Raw genomic sequence first — 12,267 nt, forward strand, 5'->3', positions numbered from 1 at the left:
AGTTTGGAAACTGATGCACTAGGTTTCTTCTGGTTTTTGATGTACGAAAATAATGAGTTGTTCCCACCAGCCCCTAGATTGGTGTCGATATTCCTATTTATATAAAATAATTTAGGATTTTTTGTTTAAAATTTTTCTTTATTATGTATCTTTCTTTCTACATATTCATGAAAGAGTCTTTATACTAATTTTGTTAATTAATTTGGAATTTAGTGTCTCTTTGAATGAAATTGTAAGAGAGATAGACCGAACCGAATGAGCTGCCACCACGGGGAATCGAGCCCAAGGCACAAACGCAATAAACAAATAAATAGTTTTCAAATCGCCTCAACCAGAATACCACGTGTCCTGTGGAAAGGTTCTGTTTCTAAATTTGGATGCTTGAGGCAAGCAGGACAGGAATTTCAGGAATCGATTACTTATTCGTTAACGAAGATTGCCAGCTCGTGGATGGTAACAGTAGTAGGCCACCCGTTATGGCGAGCCGAGTCAGCAAAAAGTTTCTCGATTCTGATTGGCTGATAGAGGTCACGTGACGTTAGGCCCCGCCCACGCGGGAAATTCAAATTTCCAGGTCACGTGGTATGACGTCATGAGTCACCCTGCGGGGAAATCCCTCACCAGAGATTTTTGAAATTCGTTCCCTTTTACGGGTAAGATGAGTGCTTTGATACTTGATTCTGATTGGTTGACAAATGTCACGTGATCTTAGACCCCGGGATATTTGAAATTCGTTCCCTTTTATGGGTAACATGAATGCTTTGGTACCACGCTGATGATTGGCTGACAGAGGTCACGTGATCTTAGGCTCTGGGATTTAAAAAAAAATTCGTTCCCTTTTACGGATAAGATGAGTGCTCTGATACCTGATTCTGATTGGTTGACAGATGTTACGTGATCTTAGACCCTGGGATATTTGAAATTCGTTCACTTTTATGGATAACATAAATGCTTTGGTACCACGATGCTGATGGGTTGATAGAGGTCACGTGATCTTAGGCTCTGGGTTTGGTATTACGATACTGATTGGAAGATAGAAGTCACATGATTTTAGACCCAGCACACGGTGAACAGATTACATGGTATAACGTGGGGGAAATCCCTCACTCATTTGTTTCATTTTATGGATAAGATGAATGTTTTGGTACCTCAATTTTGATTGGAGGATAGAAGTCACATAATATTTCCCTCACCCCAATGCTAGAAATTCAATTTTTTTTTAGATTACGTGATATGACAGTGATCACCCTCGACCGGGATTTTAGAATTTTGTTCTCTTTTAATGGTTATCCTTTTTGGTACCTTAAAGTTCCCGTGGAGGGTTCAACCCCATCCTTAAATAACCCATTTATGGTATCATGATATTGTACTGAAGTTTACATTAAATATTATCGTTCTCTTTGACAGATAAGATGATTACCAGCTTTCTTACCTTGATGGAGATCCTGTCCTTGAATTAGTAGCCTATGTCTCTGGAAGTAACAATGGTGAAAGAGGGGTCCATCCTTGTCGCTTGTAGATTTCTTATAACACATTGTTGTGAGTTTAAGCGATTTTTTAAAACGCTCAGTAAGCGCTTCATTAATGGAAACAGTGTTGCCAGATTTTTCTTACCTAAACTGCTCCGATTTTTTTCGAAACGGTTCCGCAGAGTACAAGAAATTTTAAACTAAAAATTTTTTCGAACTAAAAAAATTTCAAAACTAAAAAATTTTAAACAAAAATTTTCAAACAAAAAAATTTCGAACTAAAAATTTTGAAACAAAAAAGTTTCAAACAAAAAAATTTCGAAGTAAAAAATTTAAACAAATTTTTCGAAAAAAATTTTAAACAAAACTTTCGAACTAAATTTTCAAATCAAAAACTTTTCGAACTAATTTTTTTTAAATTTTCGAACCCAAAAAAAATTTCGAACTAAAAAAAATTAAAAATTTTTCGAACGAAAAAAATATTTTAAAATAAAAACTTTCGAACTAAATTTTCAAATCAAAATTTTTCGACCCAAAAATTGAAACAAAATTTTGTCGAACTAAAACATTTTTTAAAAACAAAAGTTTCGAACTAAAGATGTAAATCAGATCTAAAAATTTTCAAATCAAACTTTTTATCGAACTAAACTTTTAAAATTTTCGAACTAGAAATTTAAACCAAGTTTTAGAAAAATCCTAAGAAATGTTTTTTCAGGAATCGGACTCAGGTCTTTCAAACCAAAGATATGTATGCTAACCGCTTAAATGAGATTGGATATAATCATGCTTGGTGGGTTTCGAACCATGGTTCTTGAAAAGGATACACATATACTTTAAGAAAATAAATCTGACAGTGTAACGCTTTCGTTCGTGGATTAAAATAAAATGCTGATAGACTTCTTTGTGTGTTGACATAGAAGTACATATGATTGAAATGCCAGCGTCAGCGGATGTTGTATCGCATTACTTTTGTTTTACTACGAACCTTTCAGCATGATTCATGAAAAAAAGCAAACATTGACATTCTCGTATGGAATATGAGGAAAATGAAATGTTGTCACAATTTACGACAAGTAGTGACATGATCCTGGCAGAAAGCATTTTGGGATGATGTCATGATCGGAATTGCGATACTAGATGTTGTAACTATTGAGAAACGTGAATGACGTCACGATCGATTGTTACACATCATTTTGGTTCGTGATTCATGACAAAAGCAGCGAGCGTTTTGATTGGTTCGTTGTGATGTCATTTTATAAATTTCCTCGTTTCTGATTGGTTGATGATGACATCGTTTTCGCAGCGACCTAAATAAAAATCTAAATTTCATTTTTCAAATCCTACACCGCTCTCAACTATCAAGTGAGAAGGTGTACTTTTAAAAGTGTCTTCATTTAAGAAGCTTTACTGCACCGACTTTTTGTTCATTGAATTTGAGGTAAGTTCAGTGAGATTTTATTTTTCACACAAGATTCGAAAATCATTTTTATTTTATATTTGTGGGCGGATCACTAATACACTGTTTTACTTTTAGTACGAAATATTTAGACTATGAAGGAATTAGTGGAATGGGAAAGTGGGAGTACGAATCAGGAACCCCCACACATTAAAACTAAGCACGATAAATGATATGGTTTGTTTATTTTGGTTTAGCGTCCCTTCAGCTTAATGTTGAATGTGAACTCCCGTCGGGAATTGAACCATGGTCAAAGATGTGTGCGCTTAGTTTTGAAAAGAATGCATTACAAAATTTCAGAAACTATGCCTGAGAATAATATTGTTCGATACCCTTTGAAACCATTGTTTTAGTTTATCGCCCCTTCAGCTTAACGTGATATTCGAACAACCACCCGGGATTGAACCTGGGCCAGAGGTGTGTACGTCAACTATTTAGCTTAGTTTTGAAAAGAATGTATGATAACGCGTGAGAATATTAAATTTCAGAAAAGGCTTGACAGCGATCCGATGTGAAAAGCAAACCCCACCGAGGATTGAACCAGGGCCTTCCACGTTAGAAGCATGTACGCTAACCGCTTAAATAAAAAAGAGTGCATGAATATTTGGTTAAAAGATTTACGCTATACAGATTTTGTTTTGACAATTACGTATGTGTAACGTTAATGGTTGGTGAATCTCTTCAACTTGCAAACGCATCATTTAAAGGTCGTTGTGAGTAGAAAAATGCTTACGCGTGCCTTATCACATCTCAGTACTGATGAAACATTCATTCATGCATTCTTTTTATCAGTATAGAATGATAGGTCAGTTAAATGCTGATGTAATGGTCTCGAGTTTGACAGCAATAAAACACTCATTTCAGTAACATAATTATTTAAAAAAACTTTGATTTCTAGTACACGTGCTTTCATAATGAGATTCTGAACGTCACCGCCAGGAATCAAACTCAGGACCTTTACATGAATTACTTAGTTAATTATTTATCATGAATGTTGTGATTTCCTGTTTATCAGGTGATTAAGATTTTTCTTTCTTCTTTTCTTTTGTAGTAAATTCACGCTGCTCAATTCCTTTTTCCCTTACACATTTATCGCAATTGTACCTGTTTGTTTGTTTTCATTTTTAACCATGGCCGAATCGGGTTTTACTGTTCGCAATGAAATCACTCGTCATTATAGACGATTTAACATTGAGGGCAGAATGCTCGAAGTTCAATTCAACGCACCGCCCGTAGGAACCGATATTATCCAATACGTGCATAATAGTTTCCAAGCAATACTGGACCATTTATTAGCCAATGTCGATGATGAGGCGATGGTTGGTTTATCCGTAATATCACCACGCAACACGAATAAGCCATTTTGGGTGAGTTTTCGCCAAGCGCGAAACATGACACTGGAAACGATGTGGCCCTCGTTCGAAAGAGTTTTACAAAGTAACAATGCATTTCTCCTGCACGAGCCATTCACCGTTCATTTCCATCGTGTGGATATTCCAAGAGGATACGGATATGGAGATCGTTTAGCACAAGGAATACTTCAAAATGAAGAATTGTTACGTAGCAAGCGTGGGATTGTACGTGTAAAAAATCAAGATTCAAGGTGCCTGGCGTACGCCCTTGTTATTGCTATTGGCCTGAAAAAATACAAGAATGTAGATATGAAACGACATAAGCAATATAAAGATCAATCAAAATGTATTGTGGACCAAGAAGTCGATGCGTTATGTTCAAATGCAGGAGTGAATTTGGATCATGGTGCCAGTGTAAATGAAATTCGGCAATTCCAGTCATACCTCAAAGAATATAAAATTACAGTGTATACTAGTTTCTCAGGCCGTGACATCATGTACGAGGGGCCCAACGACGAAAATCGCACTCCCATAAATTTGATTTGTTTGGCTGGCCATTTTGATATCATCCAATCCTTAACTGCTTGTTTTGCAACCAAGTTCTACTGTGAGGCGTGCCATAAAAAGTATAGTAAACGTAATGAACATGTGAAAAATTGTCCTGTAACGTGCTCCAAATGCTTACAAAAACCTCTATGCGACAAGAACCAAACGCCAATATTGTGCAACGACTGCAATCGTCAATTTTACGGCGAAAAATGTTTTAATAATCATCGTAATATTGTATATTATCAAGGGGAACCTGTATGCAAAATGGTGAAGCAATGTACTAAATGCTACAGAGTATATTCTTTTGTACGAAGTGGACAACGCATTCATGATTGTAATGAGATTTTTTGCAATGTTTGTAAGAAGATTGTTCCAGGATCACATCAATGTTTTATGCTTCCCGATCGACAGTGTTTGAAACCTGGTGTTCCTTCACTCATGCACGCAAAGAAAGCCTTGTTGATTTTCTACGATATAGAATCTATGCAGGACACGAATATTGGCGATAATACGTATGTACACGTTCCGAATTTATTGGTTGCACAACAAGTATGTTATGCATGTGTTGAAAACGATAATATCGAGCAGTCTTGCAGTACGTGTGGTCAGCGCCAACATATTTTCCAAGGAGACGATCCAGTTTATGATTTTCTCCAGTACTTGCGGGAACGTCGTCCCAATATAAATAGGATTTTCTGTCTCGCTCACAACTCGAAGGGCTACGATGGACATTTTATTCTAAAGGCTATGGTAGAACAATGTCAATGGAGACCCGACGTCATATTAAATGGGACCAAGATATTGAGTTTAACGTTGAATAATCTGACGTTCATTGACTCGTTGAACTTCCTACCTATGGCATTAAGTAAATTGTCAAAAGCGTTCAATTTACCCGCAACCAAAGGCTACTTCCCGCATTTCTTCAACACCAAAGAAAATCAATCGTATATTGGACCACTTCCAGAAACGAAGTATTATGGTGCAGATGAAATGGCCGTCGAAGAGAGGAACAAGTTCATGCATTGGTACAACGATCATCGTAATGATACGTTTGATTTCCAGAAGGAAATTCTCAAGTATTGTATTCAAGATGTCAATGTACTGCGACAAGCATGCGTTTCGTTTATGACGTCATTTGAAGCAGAAACCAAAGTGAATCCCTTCTTGGAGACGATCACGATTGCCAGTGCTTCCAATTTAGTATTCCGCCGGAATTTCCTCAAACCCAACACCATTGGAATTCTACCGGCACATGGCTATCGATGGAGAAGTACCCAATCGATCGCTGCAATGCAATGGCTGGCCTACATTGAAAAAACCGAAGGAAAACAAATCTTACATGCGGCTCGACAAAAAGAAGTGTTTATTGCGGGATTCCATGTTGATGGCTACTATCAAGATCCTGAGACGTTAGAGGAGCACATCTACGAGCATGCCGGCTGTTTTTATCACGGGTGTAAAGTGTGTATTACTAGAGGTCGTAATCAGCCCATCTACGGTAATCCAGAAGACACTATGGAATTCCGTTATGAACGAACGCAACGCAAAAATGCAAGACTGCGTGAATTGGGGTACATTGTACATGAAATGTGGGAGTGCGAATTTAAACAGTTCTTAAAACAAAATCCAGCAATGGCGACGTATCTGAAGAATCATCCGTACATGGACCGCAGACCATTAAATCCAAGAGATAGCTTTTTTGGAGGAAGGACCAATTGCGTGAAATTATACCACCAAGTCGACGAAAAAGCAGGAGAAGTAATAAAATATTTCGATATTGTTTCGCTTTATCCTTACATAAATAAGTGTGCTAAATACCCTGTAGGACATCCTAGAATTTATCTACAGGGTGATGAAAATATACCACCAATAAATAAAGTCAATGGTCTGATCAAAATGACGATATTACCAAGTCGGCATCTTTATCATGGTCTCCTGCCTTACCGATGCAACAAGAAACTACTGTTTCCACTGTGTGCCAGTGTGCCGAAGAAATGAACCCAGACCCTACAGCAACGTGTACGCACAACGACCAGGACCGATGCCTCACTGGAACTTGGGTATCATATGAAATACAGAAGGCAATAGAATTAGGATATCAACCGGTGGAAATCTTTGAAATTTGGGATTATGACATTGAACAATATGATCCCATCACGAAAACAGGTGGCTTGTTCACGGAATATATCAATACGTTTTTGAAATCGAAAATGGAAGCGTCTGGCTGGCCCAGTTCCTGTGTGACCGAAGAAGACAAAACAAAATTTATACAAACCGTCCTGAAGCGTGAAGGTATTGCATTGGATCCGTCCAAAATCGAAAATAATCCTGCACGAAGAAGTTTATCTAAGCTTTGTCTTAACTCTCTATGGGGAAAGCTTTCTCAGCGTTCAAACTTTAGCCAGACCACAATTATTGATCGGCCGGAAGAATTTTATGAAAAACTCACTTCCCCCGACATTAAACTCCATCAAATTGTACCCATCAATGATACGATGTTGTATGCGTTCTGGGAGTACAATGAACATGTGCCTGTTCAAAACCGAAACACCAATGTCGTGTTAGGTGCATTTACAACATGTCAGGCACGTCTGGAACTGTACAAGTACCTGGAAATGTTGCAGGAACATGTTTTATATTTCGACACGGATTCTGTGATATTTACAGAAAAGCCCGGAGAGCCAACCATTGAACCTTCTACGTACTTGGGATGCTTATCGGATGAGATGGAGTCTTATGGACAACGAGCGTACATCAAGACATTTGTTAGTGGAGGACCAAAAAATTACAGCCTTGAAATATACAATCCAGATACCAACATCACCAGCTACATATGTAAAATTAGAGGATTTACATTAAACTACAATGCAGGACAGCAATTAAATTTCAACACGCTAAAAGAAATGATTACAAATCAATGCCGTGGACAAGTCACCATTACCATCCCCCATAAGATATGCAGGACCAAAGACCATACCATCGTCACACGCAAAGAAGAAAAATTGTACAGCATCCAGTACACAAAACGTCGATTTAAAGAACTCAATTCCTATGATACGGTTCCGTACGGGTACGTTAAAAAACAGAAGTTGGAACTGGAAAAAGAAGAAGATGAAGAAAAAACTGTAAACACCCAATAAGGCCGCCATTTTTTTCCTTTTCCTTTTTTATCTCCTTAACCACAAAGCAGCAACACCCAGAAAAAAATGAAGTACCCAGAAGAGTTCATAAACCACCAACACCATCAGTGGAAGAAATGCAGTCATCTCGTATCCAAGGGGGAACCTTGACCATAAAGGAGCAACACCAAGAAAAATGCAGTACCCAGAAGAGTTCATAAACCACCATCAGTGAAAAAAATGATGGTCCCCGAGGAGGAAGATGAGCCTTAAACACATCCATCATTTACGAGTAAGTTTTATTTCTCTCTTATCAATATTGACTCATTTCTATTGTTTCAGGAAAAAAGAAATTCATAAAGTAATCCATTGTTTCTTCTTTTTCTTTACAGGATAAGTCTACAAGATTCGAAGATGATGACACGTCCAACATATTCATTAATTAGATCCTGTATTTATTATGTTAATCACCTTGTATGAGAAAAGCACATACTTTTCGTTAAAATAAAACAAGTTGAAAAAAAATGTGTTCTATTATTTCTTGAAACTTTGAACACTTGTTTTCAAATCATGGTAATCTTGAAAATTTAAGGTGGAAAATATATCCAAGATTTGGTTTACATGATTTTGTTCGAAAAATTAATTAAAGAATTTTTAGTGTCCAAAATTTGGTTTTTAATTTAGTTGAAAAAATTGATTTGAAAATTTTTAAATGTGGTTTACATCTTTAGTTCGAAACTTGTTTTTAAAAATTGGTTCGAATTTTTTTTAAAAAAATTTTTAGTTCGAAAAATTTTGAATTGAAAATTTAGTTCGAAAGTTTTTAGTTTAAAATATTTTTTTCGAAAAATTTTTAATTTTTTTTAGTTCGATTTTTTTGGGGTTCGAAAATTTAATTTTTCTAGTTCGAAAATTTTTTGATTTGAAAATTTGGTTCGAAAGTTTTTAGTTTAAATTTTTTTCCGAAAAATTTGTTTAAATTTTTTAGTTCGAAATTTTTTTGTTTGAAACCTTTTTGTTTCAAAATTTTTAGTTCGAAAATTTTTTGTTTGAAAATTTTTGTTTAAAATTTTTTAGTTTTGAAATTTTTTTAGTTCGAAAAAATTTTGTTTAAAATTTCTTGTACTCTGCGGAACCGTTTCGAAAAAAATCGGAGCAGTTTAGGTAAGAAAAATCTGGCAACACTGTTTCCATTAATGAAGCGCTTACTGAGCGTTTTAAAAAATCGCTTAAACTCACAACAATGTGTTATAAGAAATCTACAAGCGACAAGGATGGACCCCTCTTTCACCATTGTTACTTCCAGAGACATAGGCTACTAATTCAAGGACAGGATCTCCATCAAGGTAAGAAAGCTGGTAATCATCTTATCTGTCAAAGAGAACGATAATATTTAATGTAAACTTCAGTACAATATCATGATACCATAAAAGGGTTATTTAAGGATGGGGTTGAACCCTCCACGGGAACTTTAAGGTACCAAAAAGGATAACCATTAAAAGAGATCAAAATTCTAAAATCCTGGTCGAGGGTGATCACTGTCATATCACGTAATCTAAAAAAAAATTGAATTTCTAGCATTGGGGTGAGGGAAATATTATGTGACTTCTATCCTCCAATCAAAATTGAGGTACCAAAACATTCATCTTATCCATAAAATGAAACAAATGAGTGAGGGATTTCCCCCACGTTATACCATGTAATCTGTTCACCGTGTGCTGGGTCTAAAATCATGTGACTTCTATCTTCCAATCAGTATCGTAATACCAAACCCAGAGCCTAAGATCACGTGACCTCTATCAACCCATCAGCATCGTGGTACCAAAGCATTTATGTTATCCATAAAAGTGAACGAATTTCAAATATCCCAGGGTCTAAGATCACGTAACATCTGTCAACCAATCAGAATCAGGTATCAGAGCACTCATCTTATCCGTAAAAGGGAACGATTTTTTTAAATCCCAGAGCCTAAGATCACGTGACCTCTGTCAGCCAATCATCAGCGTGGTACCAAAGCATTCATGTTACCCATAAAAGGGAACGAATTTCAAATATCCCGGGGTCTAAGATCACGTGACATTTGTCAACCAATCAGAATCAAGTATCAAAGCACTCATCTTACCCGTAAAAGGGAACGAATTTCAAAAATCTCTGGTGAGGGATTTCCCCGCAGGGTGACTCATGACGTCATACCACGTGACCTGGAAATTTGAATTTCCCGCGTGGGCGGGGCCTAACGTCACGTGACCTCTATCAGCCAATCAGAATCGAGAAACTTTTTGCTGACTCGGCTCGCCATAACGGGGGGCCTACTACTGTAACCAATTCAAGATATCCCTGCTTAAGAATACAATTTATCAGCACACAAATAAAATGGTACAACTTGAATTGGCTTTCATCTGGTTTTATTGTCATCTTTCATTTATACCGGGGATGCAAATAACCACTCGCCCGTGGCATGAGATCCACGGTATGTAGTACATCAACTTAACTCAACATATACATATCCGCGGTACGTATGTACACTCATGTCCAAAATGATTGTATATTTGTTTATCGGGAAATGCATATTTGTGGTAAATTTCATAGGAAAGAAATTATAAATTCGAAAATTAGAATGAGTAAAACAAAATGTTTGTAAATGGATAAGAAAGTTTTATTTTTGTTTTATTGTTCTTATTTACTGCTTTTTGGACATGAAATTTGCCACATAAATGTCTTTGCCGATTATACACATACTAACATTGTAAGAAATAACGGGCTAATTCGTTATCAAATTATATTTCTACAACAACATATTTATAGACATGCGACAATAATTTTGGGCATGAGTGTACATCAACTTAACGGACAAATTTGAAATCTACAATTATCTGGCTAAACATCTGATTAACTTAATGTATATAAAAGGGAACAGATGTAAACAAGATTGATTGGCATTTTTCACTTCTAAGCGATTTCGATCCGGAGAATCGAAGGCAGGATGACTTTTACTTATTCCTGCATTTTCTGATACATTTCCACACCACGTAACATAATTTTAAACATTAATTATGAGAATTGCAACGTTATTCTCTAATTTCCACTTTATACATGTAAATATATTATGTAATTACAGATATTTAAAAATGAAAATTTACGACGAACTAATATATATTCAATTATTTTTCTTTTAAAAATAATAACGAAGAATTCTTCTTTGATAACCCACATAGTAACTTGCGTACAGATAAGACTTATGCTTCTTGTACACCATCAAAGAAAGGTTGAACAAGACCATTCAATACCTCAAATTTACACGTTCAAAGGAATATTTTTCAAGACACTTGAACAAGAGTCTCGAATGAACTTGAAACAATTTGTACACGATCAGAGAGGTAGTGAATCATGTTTTATATATGAGATAGGTGGCAGCCCAAAACAAGCGACCGAAACTATGAAAAAATGAAAGCGAAACTGCCTAAAAATTTAGTTCAGTCTACTCACGAATAAATATAATATAAGCATTTCTTTCCTAACTTTCTGCAGGCATTTGAGTTTAATAGATTATATTAAACTATTTAGAAAACAGGTCAATTGATTTTGTAGCAACGACATAGAATTTTAACTAAGTATTTTGTTCTTTTTACATTAAATGTGGGTTAGACTAGCTTACCTTAAAAGAGTAAAGTGCTGCTTAGGTATTAAATCATTCTCCGTACTAAGCTTTTTTTTTATTTTAAAAACTGATTATTCATATGGCCTACTGATAAGAGAATCACACTTAAGAAAAATATCGAAGTTTCCCAAAATTGTGTGTATCATGAGGCATTGACTGCCTTTTGATGTTATTTATGCTATGGTATCGAGGACTGTTTAAAGAAAAAGCTGAAAACAGAAAACAAAACGAAGCAATGATAATATTTTTTCAGCTTCTGAACTTACCGCCCATATCTGCATCAGACTTTCTTTTCAAACCTATATTTGTACTGGTTTAAAATAGCCCGTCAAACAAGTAGTAATTTTACTGTTAAAATGTGTGAATGCATATGAAAGAAAATTGTCTGGGATAATAATTTCCACTGTCCAAACAAGCCTGTATAACGTAGGAAACCAGTATTTTATGTTTAGAAGTTTAATGTTATCAGTATCAAATCATTACACGGACTATAGGTGAGTTCAAATGAGTGAATACTATATCAAAGTTTTGTTGCACTATTTTATTTATATGTATTATTCTTCTTATGTTCCTTGCACTATAATCTCCGTCAATGACGTCCCTGCTCCCTACAGACGTACTCTCGCGTAGGTCACCTTCTGTGCTCCTGCCCTGACACACTTAA

This window comes from Thermobia domestica, chromosome 10, assembly GCF_964235325.1.
Source record: "Thermobia domestica chromosome 10, izTheDome1.hap1.1, whole genome shotgun sequence".
In the NCBI taxonomy this organism is placed as follows: domain Eukaryota; kingdom Metazoa; phylum Arthropoda; class Insecta; order Zygentoma; family Lepismatidae; genus Thermobia; species Thermobia domestica.